This window comes from Labrus mixtus, chromosome 14 (assembly GCF_963584025.1).
Source record: "Labrus mixtus chromosome 14, fLabMix1.1, whole genome shotgun sequence".
NCBI classification, from domain to species: Eukaryota; Metazoa; Chordata; class Actinopteri; order Labriformes; family Labridae; genus Labrus; species Labrus mixtus.
Genome location: NC_083625.1, coordinates 26855565 through 26867444, shown reverse-complemented (window position 1 = coordinate 26867444; position 11880 = coordinate 26855565).

Sequence of the window (11880 nt, the reverse complement as noted above, 5' to 3'; positions counted from 1 at the left end):
TTAGTTATTGTCATCATGGGATTTTTGGATGGGAAAATTAGATTTTTTTTAATGAACAATTCATGTTTTCCATAGTTAGGCATGTAGCTGACCTGAATGATAGGTGGGCGCAATGTAACGGTTCGTCATAAGGCTTAAAACACGCCTCAGCTTCGGCTCTCAGTCTGTCGTTAGATTGACTTAAGTTACTTGAGTTGATTTAAGCTGAGACAGCATTTCCAGCATCGCGGCTGCTGCCGATGGGTGACATCACTCAGGCTTTGTCCATTAATATTTCAGAATCAGAATCAGAATCAGGGTTTATTGCCAAGTACATTTACACATACAAAGAATTTGACTTGGTGTATTAGTGCTAAACAATTAACAAGAAAATAAAGCAGAACTAGCAACAACTTAAATAATACAGTATGAGAAGCTATTACAATATATAAAATAGAATTCAAAAATGTAAAATGTAAAATGTAAAATGTAAAATGTAAAATATAAAAAATAAAAAACACAAAATGTACAAAAGGTGCAATGTAGGAGCTGTGCAGTGGACTATGAGAAAAAAAATCATCATTTACAGTCTATGGTCGAGATGTACCACTTTGTCCAGGGGGGGCGGCAAAATCGACATCTTTGTTGCAAAGGATTCACTTAATGCATTCACTTGGCTTTAACACCGTCCCATCTTAACTTAACAAAGGGGAAAAATCCTCCTCCAATCCTCTTCTCTTTATTTGCATTTACTTCTGTGTACTTAGATTTAATACTGTATATGCAATCAATTAAGGATCCACCTGAATATGAAGGCTACTGTTTAAGTCAGTATGAAACTTACATAATAACAGGAAAAAGTTTTGTTTGAAGAAAAGACGAGAGCTTGTCCACTCTGATACGACTGAGTGTTTCATCATGTTAAAGTCGTAACATTACACACAGCATCATACAAAGAAAGCTCATGTGTTTGTCTACCCTGAGACGTGAGTGATTACTGTTCATTGGAAGGGGCAACCCTTTAATTAGTCAGGGGTCTCTGGGGAGCCATTACCACGGGGGAATCTTGCCCCTCTTTATTAGCCCATTTCAATATTGACTAAGTAAAGAGATACGCTGGGAGGGGTGATGTTGTGTCCTCAGATGGGACACCAGCTCATGTGAATATGCATGCTGGTATGTGGGCTGTGGAGGACTTGGAGGGGGGGTGCAGGGAGGTGTGACAGGGGTGATGGACGATCAGGGTCGGGCATCATCTGGGGTCCCTCACACCAGAACAAAGGGGCTGCTGCAAGTTCCATTGGACTTCATAAAAGGACTGTGGAAATGTAGCACCAGGATGTTGAGAGGTGAGGAACATTTCTATTTAAAGAGAGTAGCTGAGAGGTCGCAGAAGTCTTAAAATAACTTCTAATTAAATAAAATAATTTGAGTTTTGATGTTGTGAAGTGGTCATGAAACTCAGCCTGAGAAACCCAAAGTTGTTCTTTTCTCATCTAAAAATTTCCAATCCATTAAAAAAATGTTAAATATTATCAGAAGTTTTAATTCAACACTATCAACAACCATTAAGTTGATCTCGTCAGCACCAAAAAGGATGAAACAGTCAGAGTTGGTGGTCTCTTGCTGTTAGGACATAGTGGAAGTGTGAAATAGTGAAGTAAGTTGGAAACAAATACGGCATAAAGATCTGAGCATGTGCATGTGTCAGGGTTAGTGGTGAACTTTAGGAGTTTGCTGCAAGTCCTGAAAACTCCTGATATTTTCAGCAAAAGCAGAATTTTTCACTCAAGACTATACCAGCAGTTTCTCCTGCCAGACCCCTGATATTCCTTCAGCAGAAAGTCAGAGTGAGCCGACGTGATTACGCAGCAGGATATTATCTAGTGAATTCACCTGGAGTGAGTGGGAGGGATTGGTGATGTTTAACCTGTGAATGGTACACGGTGCTTAGACTGTATGCACCTGACCACTATACCATCTCCATCCACGTTGTTAAAGAGCTGCACTATGTTTTCCAGTACGTTCCCTTGACACTTTTGCTGCCAGCCGGCCGTCCTGGCGATGTAAACAAACTGAAGATAGGACTCTGAAAACTCTGAAAGCACAGTCTGACAGTGGGACTCGGGTGTTACACCCATTGTAGACAGTCATGACTCACAGAGTTATTTTCAGAGGATATACTTGATTTATATTACATTTAAGTGTGAAAAATCACAAATAAAGCCTTTAACATTTTGGTGTCAATCCCTTTGGACAATGCAAACAACTGCTGCGCACGCAAGGGGCAGAAGCTGCTTATTTCTACTCCATTGCTCAGTTTTTTCTCACAGAAGACTTTGGGAAATAATCTCAAGGATCTAGAGGAAGTCTTTGTGATAGTGACCCTGCAACTCAGTCTTTGCAAATCCTTTAATTTGCGACTAAAATGTCTTTAGACGTGAGATGATTTCGAACTTTTTTCTAGTTTTCAGTCTTTTTCAAAGATTCCTGGTCTATTTAGCAAATAGCTCTTAATACAATGACTATGAATAGTTGTATAAAACTTCAGTTTCTTGCCAAAGAGGAACCTTTAGACTGAAAGCCTGACAAGCCGAACAAGACGTTTGAATCAGGGTCTCCTGGTTGAAGCAGTATCAGCACTCAGCACACCACCTTAATACAAAACTACCATAAAAAAACACATTGCAAATTCTGATCCAAAGAATTTCAAATGACTGTTTTAAATCAAGATGTGGTTGTAACCGTAACTCCCGTCAAAGTCACTCCTTTCTCTCGTACCAAAGTCACAAACGTATGAACCAAAGTGCAGACACTAATTCCTGCCAAGGGCAGACTTGATATCTTCCAATTTCATCCCCACACCTCTTTGAAAGCGTCTTTAATTAAAAGTCAGAGTGGAAAATGAACACATTTCCCTCCAAAACTCTTCGTCTCTCCCCTTCCCTCTCTCTCTCTCTGTCTCTGTCTCTCTCTCTCTCTCTCTCTCTCTCTCTGTCTTTGAGTAAATTTTCATACGCCCTCCATTGTTTTTGGACTCAGCTGCTCATTTCAAATGATGTCAAATGAAGTAGGAGCATCACAGCGGCTGACTAATTACCGGCCCTGATGCATGTATTTTAGCCGTGTTGTTTGGGAATAGAGAGATTACTGGATTGGGGGCCATATGTTGTTAAGCAGCGACCTTGGAGAGACCTGAGACACATCTCTCACTGCTAAAGTGGCTTCAGTGGTGTATCAAGCCTTTCAGAAAAGCTCCCGAATGCAATTACAGCGAGGGATTATGTCCCTTACTCCACACTGGGATAAACTCAAATTGGCCACAGTGTGTGTTTAAGTGTATGTTGTTGTGCATGTGGAAGTGGAAAAGGCTTGTTATTGGCAGCTGATCCTCCCTCAAGGCTTCTGTTTCAACTTCCTGTTCGGAGCTGCAGCAGACGAGGAAACAGAAACACACAGACGTATGTGTTTCATATTCTGTTTGGACTGATGTTTATCAGATGTGACTTCATACTGCATAGCAGATCCATACACTCTTTGCCATGTCTTCAGCTGTGCCAGAGCTGATGGAAGGCAGGGATGTGAAAACATGTGATTTTATACATCTGTCATTTATGTGTGCCTTTGGAGAGAGATAATATCTGAAATATCTGACTTAATCCAAAAACAAAAGATAAAGATAAAGATAAAGATGAACTTTATTGATCCCCCATGGGGGAAATGTTTTGGTCACAACAGCTCAAGAAACAGGAATATAATTATCAAAAATAAGAAGAAGTTAAAAATCACACATATGTTCATCAGTTAAATGTAAAAATACAATTATAGAATAATACTTTGTATGTACACTTCCACTTGTGGAAAGAGTTATTATTATTAAAATATTATTAGCTTTGTTGATATGAGTGGTGATGCTGTTAAAGAGTCTGATTAAACAGTCTGACGGCAGATGGGATAAACGACTTGCGGTAGTGCTCTGTCTTACAGGGTGGGTGTCCAGCCAAAGTTGGAGGACAAAGATATTTGATCAGTCAGTAGATATGTGCTCTAATAGTATGAGATGACAGTGTGCAGTGTTTGATGTACATCAGCAGGGGCATGTCCAGCGGGAGCTTCAGGGGTGGTGTTCATATCTTTCACATGTCGTCACACACTTATGGAACCGCCCACCTGGCCGGGAAGAAAGGCTGCTACACGCTGCAGAGAAGTTGCCGGTCTCAGTTGCTGCCTTTGTGTTTTGTAAATTTGTCAATAACGTTTTTGCTCACACAATATAACTACATTACCCAGAATGCAACTTCTCCACTGTTCAGTCTAAGACTAAGATGTGTTGCAAGTGCAGAAAAATGTTGCCGGGATGGAGTTGCATCACATTATCAGAGGAAATTGATGGGAGTTGTCTACTCTGGAGGCTTTAAAGAAAATAATTCAGATGTGCAGGAGTACTTCCAGAAACCTTGAAACAGATTAAGATGTGTGAAATCACTTTTTTGGTAAGGTCGTGAAAGGCATTGGTTTAGTCTGTCAGGATGTGTTTTATGAGGAACTTTTAATTTGTGTTGATTATGGCGGGCTCTGAGAACAAAAAAAGCCATGCCTATTGTCATAAAGTCTTGATCTACTTATTTGATTGTGAATTTGATGTGAAAAAGGCGTTGGGTCTTTCTTTAACTGAAAATAGTTTTCTGTGTTAATGACATTTCATTTCTCCTGTGTTTCCTCTGAAATGTCTTTAAACCATGGACTTCATTTTCTTAGGTGTTAGATCCAGAGACCTTGAAATACAACACAGTTAATAAAATGAGAGTCCTGAATATGCTGTATATATGTCTCTTATTATCCCTTTGTTGTTTGACAGGTCTGTGACATACGCAGCTGATTTACCTGTAAGAGAAACATCACAACACAACCTCTCTGCTCCCCTGACAAGTCCACTACTGCAGACATCCACACACCCCCCCAATGTTCCCATAATGACACATGCACAGGAATAATGAGGCAGAAAAAGGTGTGTGACTGTCAGTTTTTATGTTCATGCATCTGTGTGTGAGTGATGAGCTGACTGTGTGTGTCTGCAGCGCCCCTGCTGTGAGCCTAATTAAAAGGCACTGGGTGCAGAGGGGGCCGCTTTGGCGCCCAACCGAGTCCCTTTATACGCCGTCTTTCCTGCCTCCTCTATCCCCGGCCTTTGATTACCGCCGAGCACTAATGCCCCTCGATCGCTGCCGCACATGTGACCCTCCGAGGCTGAGAGGAGAGAGGAGGAGGATGTCAGAGAGTCTTCCTCCCGGGTTTACTGCGATGGCACAGAGGGGGGAACGCCTGTTTCTATTAAATGTTTGTCAAGTTGAAGTGAAATGGTTAATGTAATAAAACACTGCAAGCAAAACTGAAGTGTCACCTGTATATTGTTACCTGCAGCCATTCAACTTTAACTCTATTGTCTAGCATATCCCTTCAGGTTATTCATTTGGAAGCTTTAACGCTGAGTTCAGTAAGTATTCATGTGGAAACAAAACAGGTTTAAATGGAAAATATGATAAAGTTATTATTTTGAATGTCCGCAGCTTTGATCCGGATTTTGTTTATCAGAGTTTATTTAAGGCTGTTTTTTTAATCTCTCAGTTAAATTCTAGAAAGTAGTTTATTCACGTCAAACATTTTTCCTTAAATATTGGATCAAATATGAACTCAAATCAACAAGAATTCCTAATTTTTGTAATAAAAACAACAAAAACAAAGGTGGACGTTCTCCATACATAAGACCAATGGGGGAATGAACACATAAATTCTCCTGTGCCAATAAAACTATCACAGCTGTGTTATTTAAAGCATAAACTTTAGTGTCTCAGCTCATTAGATGTATTGATCAAAATTGTTGAAACGGCGGCGGCACTGAAACTCAGCTCGCCATCTGCCTGCTCACCTCTGTCTGCTGACTTTTGGTCAAAGACCTTTGACCGTGCTGGAAAATGTCACAACATCAAATGTCCCCCTGATAAAAAAAATAAAAAATCCTCTTCATTGGTGCAAACATTCACACTGGCAGGCGGAGTGTTAAAACAACTGTGTTCAAATAAATCTTCCCCCCCTGAGAAGAAAGTCACAGATTAGAGGTTGAATATTTTTAAATCCACTTTTTCTGACACTTACACCAGGCTCATTTTACAAACAGGTGTAGTTCAGGTAAGTAGTGCTGACATTAAAGTTGATTCACACCTGAGCTGTTTGGTCTGTTTGAAACAAACTCTGGGTCTTCTCAGATCATGTGTTTGGTGTGGGGTGGTGTGAATACTCAAACGAGACCAAAGAACCAAACTCTGGTCCACTTTCAGACGGGGGTCTCAGTTCGCTTCCAAAGTGCACCAGAGTTCAGTTCAGGTGAGAATACCATCCAAACCAAACAAGGGAAGTGAACCAATACGCAGTGCATTGTGGGCTGAATTTGGCCGTTTGTAAACAATGTAAAATAGAGTTGCAGAGTGCTGCTAATGCTAGCATTGCTAACAACATTAGCCTTCAGTCCTTCTTGCAGGTTAATGTCCACATGCCTGTGCTTAGTGTGCTTACACATCGCTCCGACTGAAATGCCAGTTTAACCTGACACTAAACCAACATATAACTGTATCTCCATTTTATAAATCAAAATACAGCTAATCTTCACCGCGCTGCTAAATCCCCTTCTTCCACTGTCCTGCTGTCTTCTTTTGGGTCATAGTGCAGCTTTAGGCCGGATGGCAGTAGCCACTGACCAGAGCACCTATCAAGCACATCCTCATCAGATTTCCTCCCGTTTTTTGTCGTCTCACTACTGAAGGCAGCCATGTTGCAGAATTTTGCCACTCAGTCCGACGGAGGGAGGCGTGTTCCAGTGGGGTAGTGACATCAGCGCATAGCCGCATACCCTCTATAAATCAGTTTAACATTTGCATCTAAATTTGGCTTCATGTGTTTCTCTGGTAAGATCAAGGGAAATCCTTCATTCAGTCAAATGATAATGTTGAAAACAATGGTGGCATAACCCAAGACTGTAGTTGACTGGAAATCTTTTTTGTGCAACTGACACCAGATGCTTTTTGAAGATTCATATAACACGGCCCTTAACATGAGACTCGTGTAGGCTGATTGAGGGGTTTAGTGTGGCATTGCAATTAAAAAAGGAAGAGTATTTCTATTAGTATCCTATTAAAAACAGCCAACTCTGATTTGACTGACACAATCCAGAGTCAGTTACATCCCTGACAGGCAGAGGAGAGGGTCGTCATTGAGATATCAAGGTCAGAATGATACACTTTCATCCTTTTCATTTTAGTCCCATTAAAGATGGATTTACTTCAGACTCACAGGATATCATCAGAACAGTTCTTTTACATAGTCCTTTGAGTGACCTATGTGAAATGTGAATTTTAAAGTCTGACATCATGTAATTATTGAGTAAAGACATGAGCGTCTCTGCAGGCCGCGGCGGTGACTCAGTGATTGAACCACCTTGTACACGTAGAAGCGGTGGGAGGGGCAGGGTGAGTCTCTGAGCTGCTGAAAGCGGCTGATATATTGATTTTCTGGCTTTTTATTTAATCAATCTGAGACTTCATGTCCTTCATGTGTACTCTGACAGCTTTACACAAAAGCTCTGTTTAATGATATTATAGAAAACAAGTAAAAAATAATACACAGCTGTAAGCAAGGGAAGAAGTTTACACTGACTGATGCCTGACAGCCAATGAACTTTTGTTCCTTCATATAAGGAATGATATCAAATCTTAATATTAGTTTGTTGTGCCCATCCTTCAATGTTGCATGTAAACACATTTAGGATCTGAGGTTTCCTCTTGTTGTTGAGGTTATATCTACACTAACTGTGGATTTTTACAAAGGAAAGCTGCACCACATGCCACAGGGAATACAACAGCAAAATGAAAAAAGATAAGCACTATTTGCAATAAAATATCTAGAAGTTATGCAAGGTGGTGGTGATCATGTGAAAGACACATAAATGGTCAAATGTTAATACAATCAATCTCTTAGTACAGTGGTTCCCAAAGTATGGGTCGGGACCCCCTGGGGGGTTACCAAATAAAAAAGTTTAATAATTTTAATTTACTAAAGTCTCTAGCAGTTATTTTGGGGGTCCCAAGCAGAATTTTTTGTGAACCATTAACTTAGTGTATACAAGACGAAACTCCAGTCACATTACAAATCAAAATGTTCCTGTCAATGAAGTTGACACGGACAAAACTCTGTAATTGGTAGTTTACATTAAGTATTTTTCTAATGTTTATTTCCTTCCCCTTAAATTTAAAATTGGTCTTTGTGTTGGGATGACGGCAAACTATGTCAAATTAAATATAAGTGACTTCCCTCACATATATGAAGTCACAAGCCTGTTGCGAAAATCAGAACAATAAAAAACGACAGATATTTGTGTTACAAACATACAGACTGTAGAAAACATGGACGTAGTCTCATTATCGTATAGCCTCTTGGTTTCTGAAGAGGCATTTTGAAGCCCAACAATGTCAGTCTCCATACAACCTGGAAACAGACAGGAGGTGGAGCTGAGGCGGGCCTTAAGCATCCTTGCAACAAAGTTCAACACTCCCGCCTGTCGGTCGGATCGGCCACGTCCCATTATGCAAATGTTTAAATAACTCTCAAATTAAAACAGAAGAGTTTTTTTTAATTCCCCCCTGTTACGGTTTTTACAAAAATTAGCTATAGAGGCCAATTTTTTTTTTAAGTATCTTGCTGTAAACATGTTTATTGTGTTCTGATGTCAAAATGGGAGTTTTAACATGTATGTCAATGAGGATTTCTATGCTTCTGTAGCCTGTCTCAAGTGGACACTTGAGGAACTGCAGTTTTTTGTATTTCTGCATTGGCTTTGTTTTTCATCACTTGCTGCAGGGTTCAAATGAAGAGGGTAAAAGTAAAGAGGTTACAGGGAAATAAATTATTAGGTAAAGTACAGATATCTAAAAACTATACTTACTGTAAGTATAGTTAAAAAAAAGTATATTCACTCTATCACCTGCGAGCACTTTCTGAAACAAATTCTGAAGAAACTAAATCTGTGAAATTTGAAAATTGATACGTTGTGATCTCGTCAAACTTTCCTATATGTATATATTACAATTGGAAACAGTTTAACTCTTACATATTTTTAATCCTGTTTTTTTTCCAGGGGGTGTAAAAGACAAATTAACAAAACAGGAGGCAGCTTAACGATTCTTGTGACATAAACAAAAATAAAGCGAAAGAATAAACAAATACATAAATTAATTGTTAATAATCAATAAATAGACCTGTGAAAGAAGTAATAGAAAAGATGCATGAGGAGCTTAGTGTCATTTTTGGTCAACAAAAGAAACATTATTCACATATATTATGCAATATGAGGCGGCCATCTTTTTCCTGGAATTGGCAGATGAACTTCTTGAGAAGTAGTTTATCTTCTTGTAAAATTTGAAAAATTTTCTTACTAACAATTGTGTCATCCACAGTGAACAGTGAGGGGTCCGCAGTGTAGAGGTCAGCTGCAGAGGCTAATGCTGTATTGAGCTGCGGACAGGCTGCGGGTCAGGAGGCCTGAGTGGCTCAGCTGCTACACACCTGGGCTCCAGGGGGGAAGGAGGTGGGTGGGGGATTGGATGAGCTCAGGACTCCCCTCCAACATGAAGAGACGCAGGCCTATACCTTAATGAGTCCATCTCTACGACAACGATGACCATTATCAGTTATTCATTCATTCATGTCAACTGTTTCCTTTGTCTCTTCGCTGACGCCTGACATTGAGGGAACGCGGTCGGCCTCCTTCTCTCTGACTGCAGGAACACGTAATGAAGGATCTGATTTAAGAGTGCACAACCAAAGCTCTCTCTACAATCAGATGCATCTGTTTGCAATCTGCATAACATATCAGAAATGTGCTCTCTCACAATAAAAGTCAAACAAATGAAAACAAAAGCTCCCCATTTTGATTGTGATTTATGAATATCATTTGTGATGACAATGCAAACTACATCATCACAGACCAATTACTTGCTCCTGGACTCAACATTCATGAGATGTTAATGAGCTGAGAAATGCTCCTAATTCAGAAAGCTGTCTGATATTTAGATTTAATTGGGTAATGGTGCACAGCTGCTGACCATTTTGTGGCTGCATAAAAACTTTCAGCTCCCTCTTTTGGCTGTCATGAAGGAGTACTGCACAAACATTTGCAAAAAAAACTTTTCGACTACAGACACCAAAACCTGAGAATCTTAAATCATGTTGCAGAGAACAAACAAAGGGCATGAGCCATTAACTCAAGACAACACCCACAAAAGAACAAAGACATGGATTAATTTTGCATCTTAGTTCCTGATTTTAAAAAGTTTAATCTTGATCACAAATCCACCTAATATGTGTGCCGTTTTAGGCAAAGAAACATTTGATTTGATCATCCTGATGCAGTCACAAAATTACAAAGATAACTTATCTGAAATAGTTTTTGTCCAAAACAAACATCCACTATTATTTTCAGATCCAGACCCCATAAAATCCTGAACCCCTGAAAAAAATAACCCAAAAAACAAAATAGTTTATTTTGGTATTTTAAAGACCTGGCACAAATAGTTATTGAATAGGACCCAACCCAAAGCCTAAACCTTGTGGGTCCCTGGTTCATTGCATCCCAGTAGACCAAGAAAGACCTACAGCATGCAATAAGTTATCCATTTATGTAAAAAAATATCCCAGTCATATAAAATATACATTGTTAAGGTTTGATCTGTATAAAAATAAAAAACTGTATTTTCTGAGTTGTTTTCTGAAATCCTTTCAGGCTTTTATACAACATGTTTTTTTACTCTAATCAGATTTTACTGAATGATTTCACCCTGGAGAAGCTCTCCTCTCGAGTGCTCTGCATTAGCTCTCATCTTCTTCTCAAGTGCTTGAACTTGGATTCCCTCACTCCCCCCCCCCCCCCCCCCGTTCTCCCTTCAGAGACACGGGGGCCTTGACATGACTTTGGCCCTGACCCCGAGGCCTACCTGGATGTTTTGTTTGGAGCGGGTGGAGATCAGATGTTTTTGGTCATTACACCGCCTCTCATTAGGTGTCCCATCTCGTCCAAACAAACCTAATGAGACAGTGTTTAATGTCCAGAGCCCCCCCCCTCCCTCTGGTCCCCCTGATGTAAGCAGGGTGCGTGTGTCAGGACGCGTCGGGCCAAATTACCCCACCGTCTCGTTCAGTGAAGGCACCTGGGCCCTCTTGTCGCTCAGGGGGAGGTGAGCTCAGGCAGGAGAATCCACTGGGGGGGGCTGAGGCCGGGCCCAGCTGGAGGAAGTTAAAGAGCTAAATGCTGATTGGGGTATCTGGATGAGAGACCGTTTGAGCTCCAGGATCAGGAGAGTCAGCAGGGATTTGTTGGGTTTCCTTTGTTTGAGTACATGTGGGAGAATCCAACAAAACAGTGCTGTGGAAAATTCCAGAGTTAAAGTGATCACATTCATTCAGTGTTTGATGTAAAGGTGCAATGACAGAAAATTGCTCTACCTCTTAGATTTTAATCATGTTAACAGTTTACACAGACTTCAATATAACAAGGTCTCTAATTTTGGGGGACTTGCATCGAGGTTCAAATTAGAGACCCCAACAATGTGTGCATTCTGAACGCAACAAACTGTAGTCATGTAAGAATTCATCAGAACTGTGGATGGTTCATATCACACCTTTTCTGAACATAAGATGTGTCTCAGTTTAAGGGTAGCGTCCAACCAAGCCTTCATATTCTGTGTAGACTGCTCAGGCCAATCAGAAATGAGACTGTCTGGTCTACGTTTGCGCAACCAGCTGACCCCGCCCCTTCTTTTCGTCGTACAGGAATTAGCTAACAAAACCAACATCAAG